Here is a 17,693-nt window from a genome sequence, read left to right on the forward strand (position 1 = left end):
GGTGATCTTGAAAAAGTCTGTCCACTCTTTCACAAAGCCCTGAGAAAGGGAAACTAATATCTGTGTTAGAGTGTTTTAAACCAGAAATAATCACCCAAGAACGTGCAGTTGTGTGCTTTAGCAAACGAGGTGTTCACTAATTTTGTGTAAATGAAACTCCACATTTTGACATCTCACTCAGAACATGGTAATTGCATTGAGTACATAATAAAAATATTAAACCAAGCTTGATGACTATATCAGGGTACTAAGCAGTGGTAGCTGAATGAATGGATGTGTCTACTACAGCTCAACTTTCTTTGTGCAAGGAGACATGGGGAAATCCCAATAAGGAGGCAACTGGTAAATGTTCAATATGTTTAATACTTTACTCCCTCATTTAGAGAACAAAGAGTTGCCTGTTTCACACTACTGGTATGGACAAAAGCAGGGCATGGAAATGTGTAATCTGCATTTTCTGAATAGTCAAGATTCACAAAGATGATTTCATGTCTCCCGTTGTTTTATGTTGGCATGCTAGCAGAAGGGGACAAGAAGAAAACCAGTGTATGATTTTTTTGCTAAAACCCAGAATCAGAATCAGAAATATTCCCAGCTCTGTTGTGTTTGTAATGCACTGTGAAGCACTGGTCTAATCCAAACACAGGACTACCACCACAGAGCGTAAAATTGAACTAATCTTTTAAATCAGTCTAAAATTACCACTCCTATCTACAAGGCCCAGCCTAACACACTGATGAATATGTAAGAGTTTCTGATATCCAATGAGAAATCCAACTGTATAAAAAGAATAAAAGAATGATGGGAAGAGAGTCTGATATTTCTCAGGAAGCTGCTCCTGCTAATGTGATGAGGAAACTCCCACTGTGAGCCATGTAGCTTCCATCATGTGGGACAACTTTATGAGACCGTGTCACTTTGTAGCTTTGGAAAAAACACTGCAAAATGAATTTTCCTGGCATTTTTGACAACAAAATGTGTTTTGCCTTATGTTATAATGATCAGACTGACAGCCTTTCTGTAAATAATTCATATAAAAATTCATAACATAGGACTATGCAATTCAGATCCAGAAATGTGCACCTGTAACATTGCCAACACAGAGAACTAAGTACTGATTGCAATAAATTTCACTGGGCAGTTCTAGTTAAATATGTCCTACATTTATTTAAGTTTGAAAGAGAAGAGAAAGAATGATCTAATGCTGGTGTGTGCCTATCTATTAATAGTCTGTTAGGTAACTGTCACCTTTTAGCAAGCTTAATTTTTCTGACACTGGTGGAAATAGTTAAACAGCAAAATATGAGATGTCCTTTTACATTATACAAGAACTGACATCTTCCATTACTGTTCCTGGCTGCTATAGAATTTATTACTTTGTGCTGTTCTCACATCCAGGCATGGGAATGTGTCATCTTTCTGGCCTGGAAAGGGTTTTTTGTGCCTGAATGCATATTTGCTTTTCTCCTAAAACCAGAGGAAGACATTTATATCCAAACTCATGTTTTCTCCTGGTTGTGCTGGATGTGCCAGTGTTGGCCAAGAGTGTGAAGTTTCCAGTTTGGAGAAACAACTTCCCCTTTTTCTGGCCCAGGTCTGAAGTGCAGTTCTGGCCCCATCTCCTTCTCTCTGCTCCCCTCCCTCTTCCCACAGCAGGTGTTTGTTTTTTCTTTCTCTGTTCAAGGCCTATTTGGATTAACTTCTGTTCTCCGCCACTTTTACGTAAAAGCGTCCCCAAGGCCCTTGATTTTCTGAACCCTTCTAGCAATGTTCAGTGTGAATATCTGTGCAGCAAATGTAGAAATTAGGACAGATATGAGGTCACCTATCCCAAATTGGACAGCTGTAAGCTGCGTGGGGAAAGGCCATGGCAACGCTGTCTGTCCAGGAGCACAGAATAGCAGGGTGCAAGGGACAGCACCTGCACTCCACTGAGCCCTGGCTCTGCCCCAGGCTCTGCTCTGTGCGAAGCTCTTTGCCCTATGTGCCCTCCAGCGCCAGCCTTCCCTGGACATTCTCAGCATCAGCCCGCAGGGCTGTTCCTGGGGGGACACTGGGAATTTGCAAGAGAAGCCCAAAGCTCCTCTGTCGGCGTGGCAGGGCTGAGGCAGCCGGGGCTGCGTGTGCATGGGAGACAGGACACAGGGAGGAGGGACAGCACAGAAGGAGGGGATGCCTGTAGGGAAGAAAGGACGCCTGCTTGAGGGAGAGTTGCGCACGGGAGAAGAATGAGGGATGCTCGCCGGGCAGGAGTGAGGCGTGCGCAGGGTTGGGGATACACGCAGGGGGTGAGGATGGATGCATGCAGGAGGGATGAAGGCAGGGAACGGCGAGGGGCAGACGCGGCAGAGCAGCCCGACGGCGGCAGGGACGAGCACGGGGCGTGCCCTCGCCGGAGCTGAGCTCTGCCCGGCGCTGAGTGACTCCGCGGCCGCCCACTCGCAGCGCGGGGCACGGTGATGTGCGGCCGGGCGGCCCAATGGGGCCGGGGCGGCGGGGCCGGGGCGCGCCGAGCGCGGGCAGCGGGCGGGGCTGCAGCGGCGGGACGGCTCGAGCGGCACGGCACGGCACGGCACGGCACGGACGGTGAGTGCTCCCGGGGCTCCTGCAGCGCGCCTCCAACTCGGGCAAACTTGCGGCGCTCGCCCCGCCGCTGGACGGGCGCCAGCCCGCGCGGAGCAGCATCCCGCCCGCGGCGGCGGGGGACACCGACCGGCCCCGGCGGCTCCACCGGGCCCGGCCCGGCCCTGCTCTCGCTGCCGAGCAGGCGTGTCCCCGGCGCTCCCGGGGCAGAGGGGCGGCGGGGCGGGCGCGGAGCCCGGAGCGCTCGGTGCCGGCGGGACGCGGCGGACGTGTCCGCCGGGCGCGCTGCTGCCGCCTCTCCCAGCTCCCCGCGGCGATGAAAAGGCACTTGTCTGATTCATCCCCTTGGAAAAGTTCAGCCCCGGGCTGAGCCGGGGCGGGCCCGGCCCGGGGGATGCGCTGGGATGGAGCCCCGGCTGCGGCAGACGCGGGGCTTTGTGCGAGTTGGTAGAAGCAGAACCCGGCCGAGGGGCGGGGAGGTGCCGCTTCCCGCTGTGGGTTCCCGCAGAGCGGCGCTGAAAAGGGGTTCGGTTTGTATTTCACTTTTATCTTTTGTGCAGGGTAGTATTCCCAAAGCAGAGAGTGCGAGGAAATGGGAACGACTTCACTTTATTTCACCCCGCTTCAATTAGATGAGAAGTCGTGGGACAGCTGTGTGGGTTTATTTTTATACATCTCTAATTTGTACTGGGAGAGGAAGTGTCACCCTACTCTCCCTAACAATGGCTTCTTGTTGGGAGCCTGGGAAGGGAAAAGGAAGAGCAGGGAATTTTTCAGGACTTAAAGCTTCTAACTTTCCTTTGCTGTCTGGAAATACTGTAATGGATAACATCAAGTCCCAGTGCTCACAGAAGTAACAACTCTGCAGGCATGACTGTGCTCCAGTTGTAAGTTTCTGAGTAGAAATGGTGATGAAACGTGCATGGGAACCGACCTCCAGTTAATGCTTCCTTGGGACAGGCTGCATGTGCCTGCTCTGTAAGAGCATCCCTACCTTCAAGCAGGGCATCCCTTGGACTCGCTGATTTCTTAGGAGAGCTGCTGGTATAGATCTAAGCAAATGCCATTGAATCAGCCTTTGTTACACAATTCCAGTGGAATGTGAGAGCTGGGCTTCCTGTTTTTGGTCAATCTGTAGAAGCGACTATAGAAGATAATAGATATCTCAAGTAAATTGCTTTTGCATGACAGCTTCGAGCCATTGTTCAGCCAGTAGCACTTGTGACTTCTCCAGTGAGCCTGGTAACCTGAGAAGCAAAACTCCTTAATGCTGGGAGACTTGCTCAGAGTAACTTTAAAGACAACAGCTGGAACCTGGATATAAAGAGGGAATAGTTACCGAGACCAGCATGTGCTAGTGCTGTGCATAATGATGTATAGAAATTCAATCTGTTTTGAAAAGAAATCTTGTGCAAAGAGGAGCTGCTGGTAGTTTGTGAGTGGAGAGCAGTGATTCAGGGGGATTAGTGGACACAAGGCAAGTCCCCTGGGTGCAATATTCTGCAGCTGATTCTGCCCTGGGGGTGTTTGATGGCCTTATGTGGAGTGTGTGCACACACAGAGACTTAAAATTCCAGATCTGTTTGTTTGCATCTAAATAACTCTTAAAAAAAAGAAACTAATAAAATAATTTGTTAAATGAAACATTTTCCAAACGTTGTTGTTATCATAGTCTGTTAATCTTGCCAACAGTTTTAACAATTTGAGGATGTTGCTTGGTTGTGACCAAGCTCCTTTGAAGGAATTTTTTGCTTGTGAAAGATGAATTACTCATTCTTTGTCTGAGCTAAGAGATCATAATGTGATTATTAAACTCAGTTATTCAGTGCTAGATGTAGAGAATTGTGTTTCATCAGGGTCTTTGTTCTCTTATCAAAGTTAATCTGATGAAGTTTCCCCTCCTGTAAAATACGCAAACGTCTCCCCAGGTTAAGAATGCCCCAAACTCCAGAAACCTCTTTACCACTTTTGGCTAGATGAGCTTTACAGTGGACAGGGCTCTGGGGACTGATGACTTCATTAGGTATTTGGATAAATGCAGAGGAAGCCCTTCCCCTGGGGCTCCCTCGCTGACTTCTCTGCTCCGGGTTTCAATTGTTGTGAGATTAAGATGGTGAGTGAAGGAATTGCAGTCTGGTTAAATGAGTCTGTGCTGAATCCACTCATGCGGGATCTTCTAGTAACTCTAGTAACTCTTTCCTGTGTTTACTTGGCTTTCTAGTGCAGCGACTTCAGTGGCTTTGGAGAAATGGAAACACATTTCTGACTCTAGGGAAGCAAAGGAGAGCGCTGCTCAGTGATTGACTGAAAGGGATGCTGGGGACACTTAATTCAGTAGCTGTGCTTAAGCAGCTGCTGGTGATCTGAGTGATCTGTGTGCCTTGTGAACCACTTTATCTGCACTTTTTGTGCGGTAAATCTGCAAGTGCTCCACTTGGAGCTTCAGTATGGCAGTTGCATTATTGATAACATATAACATAGTGCATTGGGAGAAGAGAAATACTTTTCTTTTACATGATTGGCAGTGTGTTTAGGGAGGGTGTGCCCATCGTAGATACTGTAATGTATCCTTATCTAAGTAGATGATGTGATCAGTAGCTCGTTTCACACCTGATGTTGTCTTGGCCGTGATATTTTAAGTAGTGCTAATTTATTTGGTGACGCGTCCCAACACACAGATAATGTTCTTGGTAATCTTATTTTACACAGCATTAAATAATAGGTGGTGAAACACAAAGGGGCTGTGTTTTCAGCAGAGCCAAAGACCAAGTAAGTTCTGCTTTTTAGCAGTAGGAGGTATTTCTTGTTTGTGGTTGGGGTTTGTTTGTTTTTTTAAGCTACAATGTTTTGCATCTCTGTGCTTCTTAAAACCGAGAGATGTGGATTGGAATTCTCGGAGGACATTTGTCCCTTTTTAGATACAGGCCTGTTAGCTTGATTTTCTTGAATTGCCTGTGGCAGAGGAGGTGATGGAAAAGCAGCTTCAAGCCTGCTCGTATTACTCCAGCACAGGATTTGTACAGATCCATCAGCTCCCTGCAAAGCACAGTCCTGGCTCTCCTAATGGTGCTCACAAGGGCAGCTCTTGACCTGCCACGTTGGGAGGCAGTTTAACCCTGTGCAGGGATATGGAGGTGCTTGTGATCGCAGAGAGAGGCAAGGGAAGGAGGGAGCTGCCAGCTGCTACAGTGTTGCTGTGCAGTTTGCAGAGGCTCGGACAGGTGAAATTTATCCTGGGGCTGCTTGGTTTTTATCTGTGTACCAAGTAGCACTAAGCAGCAAAAGAAACACGGTTTAAGTTGATGTTTTATTCAGGCTTTGAATATTACTCTGCCTCCGCCTATATTAGAGCAGTAGTTCAGCATGAAAATAGCAGATTCTCGTCTCTTCAGGCCAGCTGTTTAAACATGTGACTGACAACTATCGACCTGCCTGGGGCAATAACAGATATTAATTTTTAACTTTCTTTTACATTTCTTGTCAAATTGGGAATAGCCACAACATTTTATGTTAATATTTATCAACCAATTACTTTGCATGCTCAGCACTTTTTGGACTAAATACTGCTGTGCATTTAGTGATCTGTGTATCTTTTTGGACATTGAGCTCATGATGTAATTACAGTTGCTAATTATATCAAAAAAGCCAAACATGAATCCAGAAACCCCTACCAGCAGATGTGTGAAAGGTGGATATTGAATTTTAAAAGTTTACCAAATAGCCTCAATGCATGCGCAAAGCAAAACATTCCTGAATATCTTTTTTTTTTTCAAGCATGTTGCAAAACTGAGACCAGCTCTTGTAATGAGGGTGATGCAAGGTTGAATTAAACCTTGAATTAATTTGTTGGGTTACTGTAACAAATGTCCCAACATCACCTATCCCTGGCCCCCAAGCCCCTTGATAGGCATCTGTTGACATCTTTGCACGCACATTCCTGTTGGCACTTTGGGAATTGCATTATTGCGCAAGCAGCAGTGGTTGTGTTTGTGGTGGGCGATGTCTTGGCAGAGCTCTGCCCTCCACTGCTGGCAGGGGAGGGTATGAAAGGACTGATTACCCTGTGACCATCCCAGAGAGTTGCTCAGACTCCTGTACAGAATCAGCTGTCCCTGCTTGCACCATTTGCACTCTTTTCTACCCCAGAGGTACCTGCTGCTCTTGCTGCTGGTGGTGAGTAGGTGGGAGGTGTGAAGGCTGAAGGCAGTTGTGTGATGGTCCAACATCTGGGCCCTGGGTGCTGTGGCTGGGAGAAATGATGATGCTCAGGGGGCATTCTGGAGGTCCCCTGAGCAGCAGCAGCTCGGCTGACAGGGATGGGCTGCTGTAATCACTTTTAGCTGTGTGACTGCTGCTCAGGAATGAGCTACTGTTGTGTCCCCTGCTCTGTACACAGGGGTTTGGGTGTGCCTGTGGGTGTGCTGTCTCTCTGGGATTTATTGAATTAAAAATGGGTATCTCCAGTGTGCAGGGAATAAAGATGAGGTGGGTGATGTTTGGACACAGCATCATTTGTTCACCTTCAGTCTTAGCAGCTGCCTACTTTGTGCTCTTCAATGCTGAAGTTGTAGGTGATGGGTCAAGCCTGTCCTGTCCTTGCCAGTGTTTCCTGCCCTGGATATCCTTCCTGCTTCTAGGTCAAGTGTCTCTGAAGGGGAGACTTGGATAGCACCTTTCCATGTGTTGTGAGATCCACTTGGAGCACTGCAGAATGCTCTGTGAAAAGTCTTCTGGTTTGTGCAAGTACTTCCCAAGTGAAGGGCTGAAGGTGTAGATTTCCTCTGCTTTACCTGGTTGGCATTGCCAGGCTGTGCCATCAGCATGGGGACAGGGGATCCTGGCTGCCAGAAATCCTCCTTCTCATCTCGCTGTGCTGCAGCCCCAGTCCAGCCCATCTCCAGTGGCAAATGGCACCCCTGGGGGGGCTGTGCTGTGACATGGGGACATCCAGCCTAGAGAGGGTGATGGAGGCCTGCCCTTTTAACTGTTGATTGAAGAGATAATTTGTTTATAGCCAAAAGATGGCACTTACGTGTTTGTGGCTGCAGAGCCCAATTGGGGCAGCAGGAGCTGTGTTTGGGATTTCAGGTGTTTGGTGTGTTCCTGTGAGATCTTGCCAGCCATGTAAGGAACAACTGTACCAGCTAAACAAGCAAATGTGGTTAATTGAGGGAGCTGAAGACAGAGTCCCCATCTAATAGGCCTGGAGAGTGGGGTGGGAGGAGAAGATGTGCACATCTGTACTCTGCTAGTGCCACACTGTTTGATTTGGAGGTGACAGAGCTTTTCCTTGAGGTGGGCACATGTGACATCAGTGCTGACCACGACTGACATCAGTGCTGGCCAGCAGCTGCCCTGTCACCAGGACTGTTTGCTTGGCTGCCCTGCCTTCTCCCAGCAGTTCTGTTCCCATCAGGGGTGTGGACTTCCTTGGGCAGGGTGCTGAGGCTGGTGGCCAACCAGTCCACTCAGCTACTGTGGCATCCACTGGTCTGCTGGGAATCTAAAATCTGTTGGCTTTTTTTGGTAATAGATTAAAAATGCCAAGGATGATAAGGAAGTCCTGTCTGGCCTGCTTGGAAGAATTATATCGTGTGTGCTCCTCTAACAGCCAGGGTTTCCTGTCTGGGTTTGTGGGTTCATGCCTGGGCTACTCAAAGCTAGTTTTGCATTGGGTTTGTGAGTGGAATCATGATGAAAAGGGGGCTTCCATGCCCTCAGGAGAGCTGCTATCAGCAGAGATTGAGCTACCCACAGTCATTCTTTCCCTTTTGTTTGTTTTGCCAGCTGATTCCTGTTAGATAGTCTCTACCTTTCAGCAGCTGGGCCATGAGGGTGACCACTGCCCATGAAATGCAGCATCCTTGGCCAGTGGGCTGCTTGCCTTAGGTCCCCTTCCTTGTGTCCCCTGTGCTGCTGGGCAATGTGCACATCCCTGGGGGCAAACTGACTCCTCCTGCAACATCCAGGCTGTCCCCATGGGCTGTGGTGGCCTGTGCACCAGTAACATTTGGGAGTTAGCATGGAGGAAATAAAAGAATGATTGATTTGACATGTGTCTGAGGATGTGGGGAGCAGGATCACTGTCTGAAATGGGAAGCTCTGGTTTGGGCTGCTGCAGATTGCTCATGTCAATCCATATGGGCCATATGCTTCTAACCAGTCTCCTTGTCTCATTTCCTTCTCTGAAATGCTTACAGCTGTTTTTCCTGCTGCTTCAGTAGGTTTTTTGTTCCTGTAAAAAGAGTGACAGCTCACAGATGCTGCTGGGAGTCCCCACTGAATAGCTGGGAAGAGAGACTATTACTGTGATCTTCAAGAGAAGATAAAGTGTAGTGTCCCTGCAGGAGGCCTAATTATTGGTGTTTTAAGTAAGCTTTTTTGTCTTTTCTTTTTAAAGTTGACAATAGACTTAACTGTCTCGTTAACTGTTTCCTCATCACATTGCCCTTAGTGTTGTCCTTGAGAGAGGAGGGAGTTGATGAGGTTACTTATGTGTAGAACAAGGAAGGATGAAGTGAAGTTGTCCATAATCATGTGTTGAGGTGTTCAACGTCCAGTTTTGCTGCTGTGCTTATAATGCTTGGGTTAAACTTCACAATGTTGCTTAGATGTTGGCTTTTTTCCTAAAGAAGTCTGAGACCAAAGTGATAGCAGTGCTTGAAGTTCATCATTGTTGGTCCTCCACTTATCCCTGTGTACATCTCTTTGTCCTGCCCTTCCTGCAGGGGGAATTCTGCCAATAATTCTGCCAAGAGAATTAATTGCAGACTTCTGTGCTTGGGTTAATGATCCAGCCCTGGCCAGGTGAAGAGATGCTGATGCCTATGCAAAGTGTTTCACAGTTTATGGCTGGGTGCTACAGGGGCCCCTGAAGAGAGTGAGAGAGAATGTCTGTATCTGCTTTTAGACAAATGACCTGTGCACTGCAAGGAGTGTGGGGCTGATGTGGCAAAGTACATAGCTGTGTTGAGTTGGCTTGAATGCCAAGTTAAGACAGGGTCTGTAGCAAATAAAACCTAGTGGGATGTTACGTCTGAAGTTTGGGTGCTGAGAGTACAAAAAATCTCTGCTTTTAGTGGGTTGGTTGCCTGGTGGCCATAAGCCCTAAATAAGCAAAACTTGCCAGATTCCAGTCCTCTGCTTTGACTTTTTTGCAGTCCCAACTGTACAAAACAGTGAGTTGTCCCAACAGTTGTACTGGTGTCTGAGATAGGAAACCCTGTATGGGATCTTGGTGGGATGTCTATGGCTGGTGATTGTTTTACTGCCTCATCCTCCCAAGGGTCTCACTGCTTTGGAAGGGGCCATGGATTGGCTTTTCTTCCTGCAAAAAATATACTAGGGCTGTACTCTCCTCAGCCCATGTTATAAATTACAAACTGCTGTGGGAAATGGAAAATAGAGTAATTCTGATTTGTGTTCTTTTAGAGCCCTGTTCTTTAGACCAAAATACACAGGATAAGTCTGGCCCTTCCCTCTATTCACTTTTCATAGCCTCCTTTGTTTTTAATTTATATATCTTTTTATTCTAAATTCCTCCCATCCCTAAAATAGAACAGACATCAGCCTGCAAGCAAAGATTGCCAGGCATTGGTCTTGTGGATTATAGTGGCTTTTTGGCCTGGCTGGAGACTGAGCCCCACCCTACGTAGGCTTGGATTAAAAATAGTCTTCCTTTTCATCAGGCTGTACACAACACATTTATGTCTTGGTTTCTGGGGTATTGGCAGCCACAGGAAGCCCTTCAGCTATAAAATACCTCAGAAAATCTGTTTGCTGCTAATTAATGCAGAAGTGCTAAGGTGACCAGTGTTGGAAAGGTGTAGAGCCAGAAGTTTGACTGCCAGCCATGTAGTTGTCATAGATGTTGATCAAAGTTTAGCTGTGCTTCTTGAAGGACCTGAAACAATTGAAAACTCTAGTCCAAAGCCTATGCACTAGGCTGCCCCTTTAGGAATGTCTCAGCTCAGGTGCTGCAGGATGTCCAGTGGCCAGGACACAACCCCACAGCCTCCAGCTCAGTCCTGTCTGTCCAGACCTGAGCTGCACACTCCTCCCTCTTTGTATAAAACAGAAAAAGCATTGAGGGCAAGAGGCTGACCAGTATCTGGTGTGGTGATCTCATTTCCCCCACTGCCTCGTGGCAAAGCCAGGCCTCAAACCCAAGCTTAGGCAGCTCTGGGTGGTTGGCCATGGCAGAGCAGAGGGAAGATCTGAGTGTCTCCTTGCCCTGGGCACCTGTCCTCTGCCTCATGAACCTCAAGTGTTGATTTCTTGTGTTGTTCCATGTGTTTTCCATGGTCCTTGGCCATGCCTGGTGGGGCAGTGAGTGCTTTTGCAGGGTGCTAGGGAATGCTGCTGGCAGGCCCAGGGCTGCTCCGTGGGGAAAGGCAGGATGCAGCTGAGCCGGGATCTGGAAGCAGGCAGTGCTGCCTGGCAATTCCTCCAGCTCAGACCCAGCCTTTATGGCTGTTTAGGGCAGGGCTGGGAATAAATGAGCAGGGGAGTGATGGGAGGAGGGCAGGGAGACTCTGCCCAGTGCCTGTTCCATGGCTGTTAATGACTGGCGTGCTCTGTGTGCTGCGTTTATGTGACCTTGGTGATCAAAGGTCTCTCTGTAATCAGAGAAAATGCTGCCTTCTCTTCAGTTTTTGTGGACTCTGCCTTGGCCTGTTCTGTTTCTGGTTATTCCATTCCAGAGTAGACTGCAAAAAAACCTTAAAAATGTGAAATATTGTATTGTCTCATAAAACCTTTGTAAACAGTCATGAAACTGTCTGTGGAAGGACACTAGAAGGATTTTATTTCTCCCAAAGCCTAGGGATGAGCTTTTAGCCTTTGTCTAGCTCAGTCGCATGCTTTTTACTTTGAGAGTCAAGGGGCTATTTATTTGTATCTCAAATTTTTAAAGTGCAAAAACTGACTCCTACAGTTAGGTCTTTACTGCAGATTTTTTTTCTTTTTATTTTTTTTGCTAGAGGAAACCAAATCTTTGTCTTGAAAATATGCTAGCCAGGCTTTTTTAAAAAATTGTATAAATACAGGAACTTACACAAGGCAAAGTGACTTGCTGCCCACTTCAGGGTCAGGTCAAGACAAGGAAAAACCTGCAAAACACCAACTTGGGGAAAAGCATAAAGCAGATCTGGTTATCTGGTGGATGAGACAGGCTGAGTAACATCAGAAATGCTGCTGGCTTCTATCATGTTTGCCATACCAGCTGCAGAATGGGGCTGTGGCTCAGATGCTGTGGGTAATCCTGCCCCTGGCCTATGTCCTGTTAGTTTTGTGCTGCTGCTGGAGTTTTGTGTGCTAGAACTGCTTCTCCTGCCTTGTGCCCAAATGATGGGGAGACTGTCTTGTTAGGGGGAAAACGGAAAGAATTGATTGCAGAGTTCTGGGGACATCCTCTTGGATTGCTACTGAAATTGTTGTCTCTTTGAGGTGGTGGGAAAGGAAGCTTTAGAAAAATTCCCTTTGTTTTTTCTTGCTTTTTTTCCTGAAAGTTGACATATGAAAAGTATTTCTATACTTTAAAGCAAATAGGAAGGCATGTGATTCTGCATTATATCTGTGTGGCATATTTTTTGCCAATACATTAGTGATTAAATTAGGACCTCTCCAGAGCTGAACACACAAAATGTTTGAAATTCAGATTGAAGACCTTGGATAAAAGAAGCTTGTATCCTGTCTGGGTTAGATGGAAGGTGATGTGCAGTGGGTTGTTCCTGAAACAAGTTTGCACAGTCACCTGTGTGCCATTTCAGTGTTCTTCCTTGCCTGTCGTGTTATCTGAAAACCATAGCTGAATTCTTTTTTTCCTATGTGCTTATTCCCTTAAAGTCCCTTTTTGGATCAGATTTGGGGTTTTTTGATGCTTGTATGGATCTGTGCCTCAGTGGTGTTGCTGGTGGATGTGGTACTGTCCCAGCCCTGGCAGCAGCAGCCCAGGTACCAGGACTTCTGCTCCATGGATTCTGCTCAGAATAACAGGGAAGGGGAGGTGCTGATCTGCCTCTTCCCCTCCCTTCTGTACTACAAGGTAGAAAATGTCTTGCTTTACTTTCACAAATAGTAGGACTGAACTTGTTGCCTTTGACTCTGCCCTGCTGGGAAGGTCAGGAGCTGGAGGAGGGTTTCACAGTCTCTGTCCCTGTTTTCATGGGAGATCTTGGTGCAGATGAAACTGCTGGGCAAGCACCGAAGTTCTCAGTCCAGTGCAGCACTAACCAAGTGGAAACTCGAATTCAAGCTACCCATCCCTGTAATTGGCATTCATATTTTGTGAAGCAGTGCTTCAGCTGGGTCTGAAAGATCATCAGTTCTGGCTCCTTGTTTGTGCTGCCATCGCAACCTTGCGCTCCTTCCTGCTAATCAGCCAGGAGGGGTTTGTGGAGTGTTGTTTGGGTTTGGAACAGGCCTGTGGTTTTGAGATTCCAGGATGCTGAGTCTTTTCCCAGGGACTGGCTTGGATGCTCTCCTGCCTTGGAGCCTCTGCAGCGAGATGTTAGTGAGCAGGCTGATATTGCAGCCCATCCCTGTTTTCCTTGGGCTGAACCAGTGTTTGCTTTCTGCTATAACTGTTGAGCAGCTGCAGTGCTGTGGTGATATATACACATCTATATTGTGCTATAAATCCTTTGGTTAAACATTTCCTTGACCCAGCACACAACAAGGTGCTTGTCTCCAGCTGGTTACAGAAATAAAGGAAGTGAGTTCTAAAACAATATTGCAATTAAGCTGTTTTTTCCTGAATTTTGCACAAAATGTTTTGCCTCCAAGAATGGATTGTGAGGACTTTTATTTTAGGAAATACATAGGGTGTTTTGGGCATATATAAAGTTGCCCTGTTGTGATTGGTGCTGGGCAGGCATTCAGGGAGAAAGTTGGCCCTTGCTTTTAAGAACTGTTTCTGAGATAGCAACATTCTCAAGGTCAGTAGAGAACAAATGGAAATACATTTACAAAAACATTCATGTTTCTCAGTGCTCCTGGTAATAAAAAGCAAGTTTCTGAATCCTCACTTAGGCAGAACTCACCTTTCCATATGGAGAGAGGGGAAACCAGGCCTTCTGAAGACTGAAAATACTTTGAATAAGCAGCCTTAATGTCTGACCTAAACTTTAGCCTGTTCCTTTCTGCACTGTTTGGCTGAGGCTGGGACTAAGCTTTCCTTGGGGACATGGGTGGGAGGTTCCTGTGCAATGCTACTCCTGCCCTGCTTCTGCCCACCCCTTTGCAACGTTCTGGTTGATCTGATTTCCAGCTGGGCTCTTGCCACTGTATTATATAAACCAAATGCTCAAGCAAAGGCAGCATAGTCAGACTTCTTAGTGAAAACTTGAAAAATTGACATTGCTTCTGCCCAGCTGAGAAGCTCCCAGAAGTTCCTGTAGCTGTACTGGGTGGATAGTAATGGCAGTGCTCAGCCTACAATAGTTAGATCCATCACTAATGGCAACAACTTTTATTGCTCCCTCCCTTCCTTCCCTTTCTCTAGGTAGTGTATACACTTTTTCTGGGTTATACAGGGTTGTTTTAGTTGGTCCCTTTGCTCCCTGTGTTCTGAAGGTCTGTATAAAAGGAGTTTTGAAAGCATGAAATGGAGTAAGATTCTGCCCTGCACAGTCCTTGAAACCCTCTGTTATGCAAGAGCCTTTACAACCAGTACCAGTCAATGATTCACTTCAGCAATTAAAGCTCTGTGCATGGGTTTGATATCACCCTGGCACAAAGCAAGGCATTGCACTTTCTTTGGTGCATTGCCCTTTCACGTGTAGCACTCACAGCTGATATTCTTGCTCAGCATTTGGACCTCTTTGGTGTGATCCAGGTTGAACCTTGTGGTGTCATTGCTCCCAGCTATAGATCTGCCTCTTCTGCCTGAGCTCCAGAGTTGCTTCATGCCTTCTATCAAATACCATGCCTTGTTTGGCTTTATGTAGGATCTGTAGATGTTTGGTTTTTGGTTTTGTTTTGTTAACTTGTAGGATGAGAGTTTCTTTAATACTAATTCTAAAATATTTTAATACTAAACATTAAACGTTTACTACTAAGCATTAAAGTCAACAGCAACAACAGACTAGAGAACAGAAGAAATCTGCTGTCAAAGCAGAGACTGGCTTCACAGCACAGAGATCAGTCTGCTACTAGTAGCTGCTTTTTATGATCTGGAAAATGGGAGATGGTTTCCTAATTAACAGTGTAATGAGCTGTGTGGTGAAGATTGTGCTCTAGGGACCTGAAGGCTATGGGTGACAACTTACAGTGTGTGTGTGAGTGGCAATCCAGCTCTACCCCACCTTTCTACATATTTGAAAAGAGTGCAGTAGTTGTGGGAGCCCCTGGAGTTACCCTGTCCAGTGGGTCCATCCTACAGGAGACTTTCTGTTGGGGTCTGAGATAAAAAGGGAAGTTGGAGGGAAGCCAGCGAGTGCATGAGCTAAATACCAGAAAAAGCTTCAATGCCCCTTGAGATGAGATTTTGGACTAGTTCAACACAGATGAGTTTGTACAATATGATGAGCCAGTGCCCCTGGCAGGATGATGTCCTGATGAGATACAATCCCTCCCTGGAGATCCTCCCTGCCTGGGCTGGGTGTGTGTGCTGCTGCCCAGGCTGGGCAGTACCTGGAACCTCTCTGACAGTGGGAGCTCACCTGCAGATGTTGATGGGTTGTGTGGGACTGAGGAGCCACCCAGTGGCTCCCACTGGCCAGGAGTGGTGCAGCAAACTGGTCTGCACAGTGGTCAGCAGTTGGCCAAATGGCATTTGGTGGCCAGAGCTGGCTGTGACTGCAGAGGTGTAATCTCTTCTTGCATAAAGGTGGAAGGTATTAAGCACTTCCTGACCTCTGGTTCTGCATAATTGCCAGCCTTGCTACAGTCCATGAATCTGTTTTTCAAACCACATCTTTTTAACTGTTGTGGTTTTATTTTGATGATTACACCTATTTTATTAGTAATCTAATAGGGTGCTCCTATAAGCAAGTCCCTGTTGGTGTTTGGCTTTAGAGAGAGCTTGTTTCCAGTTGACTTTTTTTAAGATGAAATGAGGTGTAGTGCTTAGCTTTGGTAGCAGTATTTATGTCTTAGTATTTAGAAAGGGAATCTTCTCAGGGGCAAAATCTGGCTCAAGTAGCTGAGAACTTTGCAAAGATGTTGCTGCTGCTCTGGCTGCAGAGTATTTATCACTGATAGAAAGTTAAAAGGCCTGTGACGGACTTGTATGAAAATATGAACCTCTTCTAAGCAAATCTGTACTCCTGTAATTTGCATTGTGCCACCATTTGCATTGGTTTTTTGGTGCTTCTTAAAGCTTTCTTTAGTGTATGTTAAAAGACCTTAGTTCAAAGAACTACATTCCTATTAAATGGCAGCTTTCCCATATTAATACATTCCATGAGGATGCAGTCCACATGAATGCTGTATACATCTCAATTGTAGATGTGTCTAAATTGAATGTTGCTAAAAATGGATCAGAATGTTGCTAAGAATGGATGAGAATTTCTCCTCAGAAATATTCTGTGAACAGTCACTTGTGTTCTGCAGTAGTTCAGCTCTAGTGTAAAATACTATTTCCTTGAGTAGTGACTGAGGGTGGATAGTTATCTAGGGCATGTTCTCCAAGAGAACAGAGGATTGCCTAAGTCATGTCAAGGACAGACTTGGGTGATAGACAGAGCTGGCAGCTGAGATGAAAGATGAAAAAGTATGTTTGTGCCTCCAAGACCCTCCTACCAGAGCCAGTGGCCTGGTCTGTGGGGTGCCTGAGCTGGCTCTAGCTGGGATGCTGTGCTAACAGTGGGCCCTCTGCCCACTGCCTCATCTTCCTTGTGCTGGTGTCCCTCTGACCCCACAGCCAGCCAGGGTGGGAGGATTGAAATGCTGAGGAGAAGGAAAGGGACAGGATGGCCTTTGGATGATGTCAGCCCTGCCTGGGTGCAGTTTTAGTGTACCAGGGCAGTTTCTCTTCCCATGCTTCAGTAACAGCCTTTAGGCTTCATCTGATGCTGTTGTAATCACCCGAAGTGCTTTCTTTGTGATTATTGCAAGGTGCCCTTTGTGATTGGTTAGGTGGAGATGCAAAACTGGCTTAAAAATATTCTCTGCTCCAAGTTCCTTCCAGTGGCTTCTCCTTTGGCTCAAAGATATAGCAGACAGGATGGGAAAGTGTCTCAGAACTGGTGATGCCCTGCTCAGGCCTGCAGGACTGGCTGGAGAGATCCCAAAGGCACTGCAGACTCCTGCAGTGTTTTCAGTGCTGGCTTCTGCCCTGGGAATGCAGCTCATCTAGCAACTGCTTTTCCAGGGGATGTGCAGAAGGGGTTTCCAGGTAATCTCTTAATTTCTTTCTCCCTTTACAAAAAACTCCCATCCACTGCTAGACTCCCCATGGCCCATGATCTCCAGAGAATAACTTGTTCACTTTTTTTCCACTTATCCCCTCTCCACACCCACCTTTTTTGTGTTTTGTATTTAATAAAGTGGGTGACTCAGTACTAAATATAAAGCCTGCTTCCGGCATCATCTGCCTGCGGCTCATTTCCTGGAGCTGACATCAGTTGAAGCCTCCTGATTTCCTTATGAAATAGCAGGACATGAAATGTCCTTCGCGTGGTGATCTGGGCATACTTGTGGACTTCTGTGGTGGCTGCTTGGCTCCCTGGTCTAAGCTGTGAATAATTAGCTGGTTAATTGCTAAGCTGAGCACTGGTGGAGCACAGGGTAAATCAGGCGAGTCCTCAGATCTGTTTTGCACTGCAAAATCGTACTCAAGTTTGCAGGCGATTTTTTAAATAAAGACCAACTTTCAGTCCCTCCTGCATATGCAAGGTTTTTATTAAATAAGCATGAGCCTGACTAATGTCTTGCTTTCTTCCAGATGACAGGCTCGCTGACAGAGCAGCTCAGGAAGCTTTTAAGGGGGAAAGCTAGCAAATATGGACTTGTTTTTTCTTTAGAAAGACTGATAAACTGAGGAAATAGGGTCAAATGCTTGCTCCTCAGTTGTCACATCTTTCTGTAGCTGTTTACATTGATGGGATGTACACTGCCGTTGTTTGGGACTGAGGGAGAAAGCAAAAAGTGCATAAACCCTCAATTTG

The 17,693-nt window shown here is 46.6% G+C and overlaps 1 protein-coding gene across 2 annotated transcripts in view; it reads left to right on the forward strand.

Annotated features, from left to right (window-relative positions):
* Positions 1-2,541: 2,541 nt before the first annotated feature.
* Positions 2,542-17,693, forward strand: part of PLS3 (plastin 3) — a 49,655-nt gene continuing 34,503 nt past the window's right edge. The window contains exon 1 of one of the 2 annotated variants that reach the window (XM_030967525.1): positions 2,542-2,586. The gene's annotated coding sequence lies outside the window, so the exon portion shown is untranslated. The remainder of the gene's footprint in view (positions 2,587-17,693) is intronic. The other variant, XM_030967523.1, reaches the window with a different exon arrangement.

Source organism: Camarhynchus parvulus, chromosome 4A (assembly GCF_901933205.1).
Source record: "Camarhynchus parvulus chromosome 4A, STF_HiC, whole genome shotgun sequence".
Classification (NCBI taxonomy): Eukaryota; Metazoa; Chordata; class Aves; order Passeriformes; family Thraupidae; genus Camarhynchus; species Camarhynchus parvulus.